The sequence below is a fragment of the Astatotilapia calliptera genome, chromosome 3 (assembly GCF_900246225.1).
Source record: "Astatotilapia calliptera chromosome 3, fAstCal1.2, whole genome shotgun sequence".
NCBI lineage: Eukaryota > Metazoa > Chordata > Actinopteri > Cichliformes > Cichlidae > Astatotilapia > Astatotilapia calliptera.
In genome coordinates, this window is record NC_039304.1 from 1,147,425 (window position 1) to 1,162,416 (window position 14,992).

General features: G+C 42.7%; 1 protein-coding gene across 1 annotated transcript in view; it reads left to right on the plus strand.

The window, feature by feature from the left end:
- Nucleotides 1–14,992, plus strand: part of LOC113015885 (NACHT, LRR and PYD domains-containing protein 3-like) — a 525,401-nt gene that overhangs the window by 165,838 nt on the left and 344,571 nt on the right. The gene's annotated exons all lie outside the window — the stretch shown is intronic.

The following is a 14,992-nucleotide window of genomic DNA, read 5'->3' on the forward strand; positions in this document are numbered from 1 at the left end:
TAAAAAGGTAACATTATCCTTATCAATATCAATTTGATAATAATGTATAGCACATTTTCATTGCTAAAAAGATCTGCCTTGAATAAAACTTACCGATTGCAAGGTGCAGCCTGTGTCCAAAACACTGAAGTCTGACCCAGTTGTTTAGCTCCGTGGCTCTCACAACATTGGCACCGTTGTCTGTGGTGATGCACACTTGTCGATCTTCTTTAAGATCCCAGCTGGCTAACACCTCACGTAATACATGGGCTATATTTTCACTAGTGTGGGAGTCTGGAAAATACACAGTCTCTAGACACCGTGTTTTCAGTTCAAAGTCTTCGGTGAGGAAGTGCACTGTGAAACTCATATATGGTTCCGTTGTACGACTTGACCATAGGTCTGTAGTGCTTGCGTAGTTTTCAGCTTGGCTCAGTTCAAACATGACGGTCTTGCGGCATGTTTCATACATTTGTGGAATGGCAACATGTGAAAAGTAGTTTCGTGAGGGGATGCGGTATCTCTGGTCCACTTTATGTATCAGACTGGTGAAGCCCTCTCTGCTAACTGTATTTATAGGCATCATGTCTTTAGCCAAAAAATGTGTAATGGCCTCTGTTATTTCTTTGTACCGCTTCGACGTTTTCTCATAAGGAATTCCACTTGAAAAACTCTGATACAGAGACGGCTGTTGGACTGCTGCGCTCTTTGTCTTAACATTAGCAACCTTTGTTTGGCTAGCCCTATCTTTCTGGAACTCTTCAAACAGTTCTCTGTGGTTGTATTGAAGATGATGGTGGAGATTAGTCGTGTTTCCTCTGGTGGTTGCCACGAGTGTTCGGCAAGTTTTGCAGAGTACCTGTGTTTGGAGAACGTCGTCTTTATCAAATCCAAAGTACCTCCAAATAAGTGAGGTACTATTTTTTTTTTTAGCCACGAGTTCAGTAGCATTCTCGTCACGCGTCTCGCTCTCAGCCATTACAACTCTGACTCGTTGCTGCAGCGTTGTTCGCGCCCGACCTGCGTAGGAGGCGGGCCTCTAATCCATTTGATTGGTTAATGCCGTGAAGGGCTCTATTCGACTGGTCAAATGTGTAAATGGATTTCTTTGATTGGTAAATTCTTTACAGCACGTGTGTAAACATTTTAAGGTACCCAATTATCGCAGTTTACGCCGTCTTTTGCGATGGGCCCATCGCGCAGGCTGATATCGCGATGACAATAAATTTTCGATTTATCGTGCAGCCCTACTCATGGCCAAGAAATTGAAATAAACCTTGTTTCCCTGCTGGATAGTGATCCACTGTAACTCTGCTCCTCCTTCCTGTTTAGGATTTCTGTGGCTGAAGTAAAATTCCCTCCATCCATCACTTATCCCAGCTAACCCAAAGTGAAATAAAGTTTTGCTGGTCTTAAAAAAGCATTACAATAATGGGCATTACCAATGCAAACTGAATGATACAGAAGATGAAAGAAGAGACTTTGATCAGTTAATAAAGCTCATGATCTGGATTCATTGTGGCTGCTACACAGATACTTCTGGGTCACTTCTCTCAGTTAGGAACCTTCCTCACCAAACTGACTGTTGGACCACACCCCTGGTTTCATGAGAAATTGTTTCAGCCATGATTTCTCTTCCTGTATTTCAGAGTAAAGACTGAAGTGACAAATGGAAGCATGTTTAAAAAACACAATGTGAGAGAGACGTTGAGGTCCTTAGAAGTTACCCTGGGTTTTTCTGTCACCCTGCTAGATGTTACACACCTTGTTATTGGACTGATTTCTACTGCTGGACTACTCCTGCGGAGAGTAACAATACTCTTACTAATTAGCTCCCTTTCACACCTTTGGGGATATTTATTTTTGTGTTTGCAGCGCTGTGAGCCAGAACAGCGAGAGAAAAATCTGCAACAGCGACGAGCCGAATGCTTACGTGAATCGCAGCAGCTGCACATGTGCTACGCTGAATTAGAGGATATCTTTGCTCTGGATTTCTATTTCTATTTCTATTTCTATTTCTATTTCTACTTTTTCATTTCTATATGATTCTTCTTGCAAACAAAGATGATTCAATTTGCTAAATGTTGATGGCTCTTCGTGCTCAGGTGTAAATGAGACGTAATATTTGCTCTTGGTTTGGTTCTCCTGTACAGAACCTTGCAGTACAACAGAAACCTAAAAACATTATTTGTAGTTGTTATTCTTAGTTGTTCTGCTGCCTAAATACCACAGGGTCTGATTATGAAGTTATTGAGCTGCACATACTTTACGACCTGCTTAAGTTCAAGGTCACAGCGTCTGTAGAGCAGCTGGAACATAATGAAGTCTACAAGGTTAAAGTTTTCTCTTCAGTTATTGTTCTTTCTGCTGCTTGGTTTGATGGATCTGAGAGCTTTTGTTTTTATTATTGTTATTATAATTATCATTAATATTTTACTCTCTAGAAGCTTTAAAATAGTGTTTGTGTTTGAAAAAATTGATTAAAGAATTGAACAGAAACATCTGTCCTTCTGAAAATCGCCCAAAGGCACGGAGACAAAGTCAAAGGATGCAACCTGTAACTTTCTCTTCCTTCATGTCAGGACCATCATCCATGATTTATATAAAATGCATATAGCAACAGTAGCACTTTAGTTTGGACTTTATGATTTCTGTAACTGGAAAATATTATTTTGTTTAAAGACAGAAGTGACTGCATAGTTGCAACATCAAAGGGAAATATTAATTAATTAGCATCAAGTATATTTGTTGTTTAAGCGTTTGCACTATAACTTAAGTAGGATTATAACTTTTAAGGAAGGAAAGATTTCAGATATTTCGTTCACTGTTTCAGTTATTTTATATGAAATTAAAACATTTCCGTTGGTCAAATATGATGCTCTAAATCAAATAAAAGTTTGAAAATAAATGATGTATTTTTAAATGCTGCAACAAATGTTCACAAAAAGTAACTATAATTAAAACCAGTTAAACAAAATCAAATGTTTGAATCATGCTTAACCAAATGCCAGGCTGGAGAGCTGAACCTAAAGATTTCAACATCTGAGCAGTTTTTAATGTTTTTATCACATATAAATGTCACAGCAGTGGGTCCTGGCCCAATGCTTTGTGTTTTTGGTTTTCTTTGACTCTTGTTTTTCTTGGTTTTTGTTCTTCTTATTTATCAGGCTCTCAGTAATCTTAGTTCTCCCTCCCTCAGTGTTCATTTCAGCCTAGAGCTGGGCGATAGAACGATAACGATATGTATCCCGATATAACTTTTACTCGATAGAGAAATTAAGCTATCGCGATAGACCTCGCCGCTCTTGTCCTCTTTTAAAAAAAAAAAAAAAAAAGGTCAGCCAATCCAAATTAAGTAGTGCAGAGCCGAACCAATCACAGCCGCAGCGTCACGTCGTGTGACTTGTTACGTACAGCACAAGTGCCAAGCCGCACGTGTGTTTGTTTGGGAAGCATCCAGCGGGTAATGGAGGAAATGAGTGTGCCGACTAGAAAATCAACCGAGCGTGACCGAAGAGAAAACAGATGATGGTTCCAATGCCGAAGAGATTGTCGAACAGAAGAGCCATAGAAGTTCCGTAGTGTGAAGGTATTTCGGCTATTTCAAGTCTGACAAAAAACAGAGTAGCTGCACTGTAAATTGTGCCGAAAGCAAGTCTGGAAATACAATAAACTGGTGCATGCGTCACACTGTGCGCCACGTTATTGTTTCGGTGAAATGAATTTCTACAATACTGTTAATTCTACTCTCTGCAGTGTTTAAATGCTTACATATACACACAGTTACTGTCCGTCCACACATACGACTCGGTTCTGCTTCTATGCCCCAGCTTTGTTTACTTTTTCCCACCGAGGCTTCTAGACTTCTGATTGGCCAACATTTCTGCACGGTTAGGAATCTAGCTCCACCTGCTGCTTTGGCATGTTCATAGCAGCGTTTTCCTTCATTTCTGCCTTTATGTGTGGACGGGATTATTTTTGAAAACGAAAACGGAAAATCTCCGTTTTCAAAAATACCCGTGTACGTGCGGACGTAGCCTCAGTCTCTGACTGGAAGCGCTAATTCGTCATTCGGCTTTTGTCAGACTAAAGTAACTGTTAAAACTGTTTGAAAAGCTAAGCTATACAACAAGGAGAGATTGAGAATTTCCTTTTAGTTCTCAGTTTATTTGATATTGACAAAAGTTAGTCAGTTTTGTCTGTTCTTCTGTAAAACAAACTAAGATTTATTTTTAGAATTAATATTTTGTTTCTAAGTGGAATTGACAATTTAGTAGTCTGTTTCGTTTGTTCTATTTTGAAACTTAAACGCTTTAGTGGCTGCCTTTTGTGTAGTTTGTAATATTTGCCTTTATTTATCTGAAAAAGTCTCATGTTCCTTAAGTACATCTACCCTGTTGAACTTATTATGGGAAATAAATATTTAAATAAAAACAAGCTGCTGATTATTTCACATTTTACTTGTGAGCAACAGAACATTTAAATCTTACAAATATAGTTATTTGGCTTATATTGTGATAGATATCGTCATGGCCTGAAATGAAAAAAACATATTGTGATATGAAAAAATCTCATATCGCCCAGCTCTAGTTCAGCCTGTGTTTAGTTTCTGTTCCCGTGTCCCACGTTTCATCGTTTCATGTCGAGTCAGCCCTGTCTCTCTGTTTCCTGTGTCTTCCCAGTCAGCCCCGCCTCCCTCGGGCACTCATGTGTGTGATACAGAGTAATAAACCTGACTACATTTGCTACACTCTCTTTATTACCTGTTACTTTAAAATTCATAAACTAATTATGTCTGCCCATCTCTCTAATGTGAAGGTCAAAGGTCAACATCCCAGTGACATAAGAATAATCCCAAAGGGGCAAAGGCAGCGGTTAATTTAGCACATTTAGCATTAAGGGTACAGCAAGGATATACTTTTACTTATTGTGGCAGGGGTGTGGTCTCTGGCCTGCTGCAGTGGAGGCTGGTGGCGGGACGTTGGACGGCACAGGTGAGGGTGATGGAGCTCATGACTCTCCCCTTTATAGTGATGGAGGAGACTGGCGTGGGGGAAGCGTGTAGTGGAGGAAGCCGAGGAGAGAGCTGGTTTCTGGCTACAAAGACGGCGTCAAACCAGAAAAGATTGCTCGTGGTCAAATGTCAAAGGAGCTTGCAAAGAAAAGCGTCTGGACTTCTTTAAGTTACTTGAAGACGTTTCACCTCTCATCCGAGAAGCTTCTTCAGTTCTAAGGTCAAATGGTGGAGAGTCCCAGATATAAACCTAGTGGGAGTAACCCCCCAGAGGGACAAAAGGACCCCCTGATGATCCTCTAATCGCCTGAGCCAAGGTGTGAAATTGGGTGTGGGACCCAATCAGCCAGAGTTTCGGGTGAGTTCATTGTGAAACCTGGCCCCACCTTGTCATGCGAATTCCTGAGGTCAGATGGCCCAGGATGTGAGTGGGCGTTAAGGCGTCTGGGAAGGGATCTCAAAACTGGATTATAGATGGCAGAGAGTTGGTGTCGTAAACCCCCGCCTCTGTTCAAAGATGGTCGCTCACAGTGGACATAGATGGCTTCTTTCACTCCTCTTTCAAACGATCTGTCCTCTCTGCCCAAAACGTGAACATTGGCATCCTCGAAAGAGTGACCTTTGACCTTAAGATGCAGATGGACTGCTGAGTCTTGTCCTGTGGAGGTGGCTCTTCTGTGTTGTGCCATGCGCTTGTGAAGTGGCTGTTTGGTCTCTCCAATGTAGAGGTCTGGGCATTCCTCGCTGCACTGTACAGCATACACCACATTGTTAAGTCTGTGTTTTGGCGTTTTGTCTTTCGGGTGAACCAGTTTCTGTCTGAGCATGTTGCTGGGTCTGAAATGCACCGGGATGTCATGCTTGGAGAAAACTCTCCTGAGTTTTTCTGATACTCCGGCTACATAGGGGATGACAATGTTGTTGCGTCTGTCTTTCTTATCCTCCCTCGCTGGTGTCTGATCTTCTTTTCTGATCTTCTTTTCTGCAGGACTGTTTTGAAAACACGGACTGGAGCGTGTTCGAACATCAGGACCTTGAAGAGCACACAACATCAGTGCTCTCATATATTAACTTCTGTGTCAACAGTGTCACTGTGGACAAACGTCTCCGGGTGTATTCCAACCAGAAACCCTGGATGACTAAAGAGGTCCAGGTCCTGCTGAAGCAACGTGACGCCGCTTTTAGATCCGGTGATGGTATGCAGTACAGTGCAGCCAGATCTCAGTTGAAAAGAGGCATCAGAGAGGCCAAGGCAGCGTACAAGAGAAGGATCGAAGACCACTTCACCACCAACAACTCACGACAGGTATGGCAGGGAGTTCAGCACTTAACCAACTACAAACCTGGCAATACCACGTTGACTGAGGGTAACGCGGAGGCGCACACTGAGGGCAGTGAACCCCAGGAAGGCCACCGGACCAGATGGGGTAACCGCAAAGGTCCTAAAAGAGTGTGCAGACCAGCTGGCTGGGGTCTTCACTAAGATCTTCAACACTTCACTGTCCCAGTCCTGCATCCCGCCGTGCCTAAAGTCAGCCACAATTGTCCCACTGCCAAAGCGTACTAACATTAGCAGCCTCAACGACTACCGACCAGTTGCTCTAACACCTGTTATAATGAAGTGCTTTGAGAAACTGGTCCGACGTCACATCATGTCCTGCCTGCCACCCACACTCGACCCGCTCCAGTTTGCATACAGAGCTAACAGATCAACTGAAGATGCCATTGCTACAACGCTCCACACCACCATCTCTCACCTGGAAGTGCAGGGCCGTTACGCCAGGCTGCTCTTTGTTGACTTTAGCTCTGCTTTCAATACGATACTCCCGGACAGACTAATAGATAAACTGCTGGAAATTGGACTTCCTTCCACCACCTGCCGCTGGATCAGAGACTTCCTCTCAGACCGTGTACAGAGAGTTAGAGTGGGGCCTCATCTTTCCTCAGCCCTCAGCCTCAACACCGGCTCTCCACAAGGCTGTGTACTGAGTCCCCTACTGTACACTCTGTACACACATGACTGTGTTAGTTCCCACCCAGACAACACAGTCATCAAGTTTGCAGATGATACCACTGTGGTGGGGCTCATCTCAGGGGGAGATGAGACTGCATACAGAGCTGAAGTTCAGAGGCTGTCAGATTGGTGTGCAGACAACAACCTGGACCTCAATACCACCAAAACAAAAGAACTGGTAGTTGACTTCAGAAGGAGGAAGTCCGAGCTGCAGCCTGTCAGCATCAACGGGGAGTGCGTGGAAAGGGTCTCCAGTTTCAAGTTTCTGGGTGTGCACATAGACACAGACCTCCAATGGAGCTCTAACACCTCTGGAGTTTTAAAGAAGGCCCAACAGCGTCTCCACTTTCTGAGAATCCTCAGAAAAATGGACCTGAAGAAGGAGCTGCTGACCGTCTTCTACCGCTGCTCCATTGAAAGTGTGCTGACATATTGCATCGGTGTGTGGTTCTCCAGCTGCACCACAGCACACAGAAAGGCACTCCAGAGGGTCATCAACATGGCCCAAAAAATCATTGGACATCCTCTTCCCTCCCTGAAGGACCTGTACAGCACTCGCTGTCTCAAGAGGGCACGCAGCATCCTACGGGACTGCACACACCCAGGACACCGGGTGTTTAAGCTGCTGCCGTCTGGCAGGAGGTTCAGGCTGCTGAGGTCCCGAACAAATAGACTCAAGGACAGCTTTTACAACAGGGCAATAGCCCTGATCAATGTAAATAGCTGACCTGACTGGATACCTCCCTGGACTTTTTAGGGGGAGGTAACAATGTTTAAAACGATAACAATAATATTTATATTTATAACAAGGTGCAATAATAATTAATGTGCAATAATAACAGTGTGCAATACACATACACTTATTCTTCTTTTTTATACTAAGTTAATATACTGTGTTGTGTTGTTTGTTACGTTGTGATGTGTCATATCGTGTCGTGTTGTGTTATATGTAGTGCCGACGTAGGACAGTTTTTCCAATTTCATTGTACTACTGTACTATGTATGACTGTGCAATGACAATAAAGAGTTATCTTATCTTATCTTATCTTATCTTGTCAATCACCTGTGAATCAAACTGTGTGTGGCTCAGTTCATGTCACAGTGTTGTTTAGTATTTCTTCACTTGTCTCACTCTCCTTCTGTTCTGTCCATCAGGACGATCCTCAGCGCTTACACAGATCCTCCATCGATGTTGTAACTGTTGGCATGATGACATTGTATATAATTTGGATTATTTCTTTATCTCTTCAAGATCTATGTCATGATTGTAAATTGTTTAAGCTGTTATCGAGAAAAACATGTTATTTTACGGTCACTTTGTTATCATTTACATGCACTGTCATTATTTCATGATTACTTCATTAGTCTGCATCACTTATCTTCAGTTTATCATGTATCATTTATCATTTATTTCAGAGCACACAGGATAAAACCCATTCTAGAAGTAATACTCTATTATGTGGCGAAAACACCAGCAGAAGCTGTGGGTCCAGCTGGGCCTCTTACACAAACATGCACACAGAGAGTCATGTAAAACACGCACGTTCACATACACACTTATTAACAGGTCGTCTCAGGACATCCTCTCTGTCGGACACACAGTCTCACAAACTGCACAACATATCACACACTTTTTCTCTAAAGTATCATCTGATGTCTATATAAGGAGAACTTTTGGATTGTGGGGAACTGTGATCATTTCCAGCAAGATCTAACTGTGACGTCATCAGGGTTATATAAGAATGGGGAGCGGTCTGCTCGAGGAAGTCCAGTTTCCCGCACTGTACTGTGCGTACTGTACTGTGTGTTTTAATAAAATAATTTGTGTTGACCCACTATGGACTCTCAGTCGTATGTCTCTTCCTCAAATTCGAACCGCGACACTGTACATTACTGTTTGTTTTTTGTAATCAACGTTTTGGTGCTTTGTGCTTTTATTTTAAAGTCAAGTTCGCTTACAAGTTGCGCTAGAATAAAGGTTTTTAGTGGTTTTATTATAAAGGTTTTATTATTATATAATAATGATAATAATAATATCAATAACATTGAGGCACATTGTGTGGAGGAGGTTCAGTCATATCCTGATCATCCAGACAGATTTGATGTTTATCCTCAGCTGCTGTGTAGAAATGGTCTGACTGGTCGCTGTTACTGGGAGGTCGAGTGGAGAGGAAGAGTTTATATATCAGTGAGTTACAGAAGCATCAGAAGGAAAGGAGGCAGTGATGACTGTGTGTTTGGAAACAATGATCAGTCCTGGAGTCTGATCTGCTCTGATGATGGTCCTGGTTCTGTCTGGCACAATAACAGACTAACATCCTCCTCCTCCTCCTCCTCTGTCTCTAACAGAGCAGCAGTGTATGTGGACTGTCCTGCTGGCACTCTGTCCTTCTACAGAGTCTCCTCTGACACTCTGATCCACCTCCACACCTTCAACACCACATTCACTCAAACTCTTTATCCTGGGTTTGGGTTTAGGTTCTGGTCTCCTGGTTCCTCAGTGTCCCTGTGCTGAGTGGAGTGTAAAGAGTGTCTCCTGTTACAGAAACACTCTGACTGTTGAACAGATAGTTCAGTCTGTACATGTCTGTCTCTTTCACTCACAAACACGTTTTCAGATTCATGGATTCATTCAGTTGATGTTTGAAACTCTTCTCAATGATTCCTTGTAAACTTCTTCCTCATCAGTCACAAACAAACAGGAAGTGATGTCACATGTGTTCCTGTCCACACAGCAGAATGAGTCTATTGCTGACAGTGATGTACAAACAGAGTGAGCATTTCTGAGGCCCAAAATAAACTGAGTAGTTCACTGAATGAACAATGGACTGTGAGCTCAGTTCCTTCATCATTAGTATGGATTATATATGTATATGTAAGATAAGATAAGATAAGATAGAACTTTATTAATCCCTCGGGTGGGTTCCTCTGGGAAATTCGACTTCCAAAAAGCACAGCAACGACCGAAGTTACAGTTACAGAATTGTTATATATATATATATATATATATATATACACACACACACACACACACACACACACACACACACACACACACACACACACACACACACATATATAAATACAGAGACGAATATAAATAAAATATACAAAGGGGATAAATAGAATAAATAGGAATAAAAAATAAAAATACAAGTGAATTGCACATTTCAAGTATTGAGTCTATTGCACTGTTGACTATTTACAAAAAGTATTGCACAAGGTATTGTACAGTGAGGTGAAGAGGCACTACAGCTTAGTTGTTCCCCCCTCCTTTGTCCTCCTGTTTCCTGTTTCCCCTCCCTCTCCCCTCCAGAGAGGAGTTAAACAGTCTGATGGCGTGTGGGACAAAGGAGTTTTTAAGTCTGTTAGTTCTTGTCTTGGGGAGAAGCAACCTGTCACTGAACAGACTCTTCTGATTGTTTATGGCCGTGTGCAGAGGATGCCCAGCATTGTTCATAATGTCCATAGTTTCTTTAATGTCCTTTTCTCTGCCACTGTCACCAGAGTGTCCAGCTTCATGCCGACCACAGAGCTAGCCCTCCTGATCAGTTTCTCCAGCCTGGATGAGTCCTTCTTTGCTGTGCTGCTCCCCCAGCACACCACAGCATAGAAAAGTACTCCAGCAACCACCGACTGGTAAAACATCCTCAGGAGCTTCCTGCAGATGTTAAAAGACCTCAGCCTCCTGAGGAAGTACAGTCGGCTTTGGGCTTTTTTATACAGGTGCTCTGTGTTGCATGACCAGTCCAGTTTATTGTCCACCCACAGCCCGAGGTACTTGTACTTGTTGACCACCTCCACCTCCTCCCCCTCTATCTGAACCGGCAGTGGACCTTCTCTGGACCTCCCGAAGTCCACAACCAGTTCCTTAGTCTTTGAGGTGTTGAGTTGCAGGTGGTTTGTGTGACTCCATGCGACAAAGTTCCTCACCAGACTTCTGTACTCCTCTTCCTGATCATCCCAGATACACCCCATGATGGCCGTGTCATCTGCAAACTTCTGAATATGGCATAATTCAGAGTTGTAGCAGAAGTCAGAGGTGTACAGGGTGAAGAAGATGTATTATATTAGTATCATATATATCAGGTGCTGCTGCTTTCAGTCATTGTGCAAATGTGCTGTTTGTAAGGTTGTAAAGCTGCAGTCAGCTGAGACTGAAGAAGTCACCTGATCAGTGAGCAAATGTTTCTGAAAACGTCCAGATGAACAGAATCAACCTTTTGGGATCAGCCAGCAATGCAGCATCATTGTTGTTCAGCTTCAGGGGTTTGCAGGAATGAACTGATGACCAGAAACAACTGCAAAGTCCAAGAAAATACCAGCTGGAGTTCAGCTGCATTTGAAGAAGTCAAAGAAAAGTAAGGATGGCAAAGGGCGACGTTTTCTTCCAAAGAACTGCAAACATGGCCGACGCCTCATTAGAAGAATCATCTGGACATTTGTGAGGAACTCTGACCAAGAAAGCAACGTCACACAGATCCAACAGACAGTTTCCATGACTGCAAGTGTTCAGTGGAAAAATGCTACATTGCATTATTGCATCCTCTCACCACAGGAGGCGCTGTTGGGACCACTGATTGCTGATCAGCTGTTCTCTGATGATCTGATTGATACTGTGAATAACGGGACTCACTGAACTCTGTGACACAGTGAAGATTACAGAGTTTAACTTCAACATCTGACTGACGTCACACAGACAGAAGGATGAACCAGTGAGGCACAGAACACAGTTACTGGAGATACTGGATCAGCTCCATGTGAACCTCTGATGGAGAAGCTGCTGAGCCAGAGAAACATCAGGACATGACAGCAGCTGCACTTATCTAACAACATGTAGCAGAGCTGATCTATGTTAGAGGATCTATCACAGCAGCTGAAGCCAAAGTCCAACACTGGATACCAGCTGAGCCTGTGCTGAGTGTAGTGTTACAGGAAAAGGGCAGAAACACTGGTAGCTCCCAGTGATGCTGACTGGGGCACAGAGCTGAATGATGCAGCATCAGGACACTGTTTCAGTCTGACTGACAGAGAAACCTGTAGCTGTATCTACATGTGAGGCAGAGGCCACACAAGCAGCTTTCTATGTTTCACAGTGACTGAGATCTTCAGTGGGGGTGGACATGCTCCTGTACAGACCTCTGAGGAGAACCAAGGTGCAGTCAAAGAGTCCAGTCTGTCCTCACAGATGTGAACATGTGCTTTCATCAGGTCTGCTGTCAGCTAGCAGGCTCACATCAGAATCACTGTTCCTGAAAAACACAGTCTGTGTGACATCATCAGTCAGCTGATGGTCCCAGATCTGAATGGTTTCTGTCTCTACTGAGGAAGTCAGAGAATATCACTGAGGTGTGGATCAGGTCTGAGTGAGCTGTGGAGGGACAGCTTTAAACAGTCCACAGGTCTCACGTCCTGCTCAGTCTGGTAGCAGATACCTCGTATTGTTCCAGATGTGCTGACATCAGCAGCAGCAGCACAGCTGTGTGATACCATGAATCTCAGTTATTGATCCAACACACAGTAAATACAAAGATCAGGATTTCTGAGAGTAATCATTATGAGTCTGAACACATGATCACTGAATGTTAGTCTCCACAATAATAAGCTAACACAAGCAAACACAGCTTTCAGCTCTTATTTTGAAACTGGCTTATTTAGAGAGCTGTGATGTGAGCGTGCCTGGCTCTGAGGCACTTGGGTCAGCCTCTGTTGTTTAGAAGTGTTACAGACTGTGAATGACACAGACCTGTCAGTTTCCATGTTTGTCTGTAACACAGCTCAGGGGCTCCATGCTGAACGCATCCATCCAGTGTTATTGATCCAGGACTGATACCAGCATTGGGATCAATACTACAACACACAATCACATGTGTCCACGTGATGCAGTTTGAAGAGCAATCAGATGTCTCTGTATGAGGAGGCGGGGTCACAGGAGGTTCACAGAAACTCTGCAGCAGCATCATCAGCTCACATGGAAACTTTGATGATTCACTTCTGTGGTGTTTTTACAGAAACACGTCACAAAATTAGCTCCACCTGTTTTGTGAGCTTTGAGTTTCTTGTCTTCATCCTGGATTCTTGTGTTGCTGTTTTTACACACAGCAGATATTTCCTGGTTGCTTCCTTGATGACCACATGAAGCTTTCTGAAGCTTGGATTGAAAACGCTTCATTACTCAAAGCTTTCCAACACAGGCCTCTGTGCTGCCATCTGGTGGACAAACATATGAAGTGCAGCGTGAAGCTACAAATGAAACTGCTTCAGCTACGTTTATATATAACATACTATAACCTATATAATGTGGAGATCAGGGAAATTATTTTGTTGCTACTGTTAATAATCATCATCATTACCATTGCATTAATAATATAATCTACAGCATTGATATTGCATTCAGATGTTTAAACATTTTGGTACCCAGTTAGCCTTTACTACAGGTGCAGTTATAACCACTTTAAACGTTGAGTTGAATCTGTGATCTTAAATGCTTTTGAATGCTTGTTATAATCTTAAGTGTGTATGGGCTCATTCTGTTGATTCTGAGTCCATCTGTGCAAAGTCTTGACAGGAAACTGCAGGTTTGCAGAGCGTGCTTTTGCAAAAGTGAAACTAAAAGCAGAGTGTAAGTGCAGCTTATTCTGAGGAGCTGCTTGGATGATGCTATTTGAATAACCAGGTTGTTCATTATTATCTTTTATACTTTTATATTCTTTTATTAAGCTTCTAGTAGAGGTTCTTGATTAAAACATTTATTCAATATACTACATATATAGTTTTAGTAAACTGCTAACACATTTGAGAGTGGCCTCTGTTTGACTGCGAGCGTTAGTAGGTGAGAGGTGACACAGAGTGCCAAGTGAGGTCGTGACACACACACACACACATAGTAGATACATTCAGTTATAGGTGAGAGGTTAATCATGTTTGCTTGCAACTGCGGGCGTGCAGAAGTGGTATCTTACTGCAGAGCATGGTCTGTGGTTTTGGAGAAGCGGCAGTCAAAAGGTTGACAGGAAACATCTGCCATGAAGATAGAGATAATGTTCTTTTCAAACTGTGTTAAAAGTCATTGTGGTTTTGATTTGACGTATGTATGTATGTATCTGTGTGACGTTGAAGGGGCGTCATTAAATTCAAACCCCGATGGTATAAAATATCTGTTTATGCTTTGATTAGTCGGAGATCAGCGCTATCTGCGTACGGCGCTGGTCCCCCCACGCGTGTGTTCATTAAAATCAATTGTTTGACCAAGCTCTTCTGGACCTGGTTGTTTGTACTCTCCTTCCTCAATATTTGAACCTTAACAATAACTATATGTATAGTGTATTATGTAGGTGTTAGAGCTGGGGGTAGAACTGCTGATGGCCTGGTTGTTATTTATGTTCCCCATGGTTCACCAGCTCTCACACAACATCAGCACCAATGATCCACGTCCTCATAAACCTCTGAATCAGGTCCTGAAGCAGTGACGTCCTGAGTGAAGACCTCACTGATCACATGACTCTGGTCACCTGGACTCAGTGTTTCTGAAGCAGTGTGCTGGGTTTTTAAATAGTAATAATAATAATAATAATAAACTTTATTTATAAAGCACACTTAAAAACCAAGGGTATGCCAAGGTGCTTAACAAGTAAAATAGAGTATAGGAGGAGGATAATAGAAATAGGACCAAAGCAAGTACTAAATATGCAAGCAGATAACTGTCACTAATACATAGGAAGGCAACAGGTACAGAGCAAACAAGAATTTAAATGAGCATAGAAGTGCATGATATAAAATCATAAAAGAAATATTAACTAGAGGGAAAGGCAAGATTGAATAAGTGGGTTTTTAATCGTGATTTGAACAGTGCAATGGAATCAGATGCGCGGAGGTCGAGAGGAAGGGTATTCCACAGTACCGGGGCAGCCAGAGCAAACGCACGGTCACCCCGGGACTTCAGTCGAGATCTGGGTTGGGTCAGAAGTAGTTGAGTGGCAGATCTG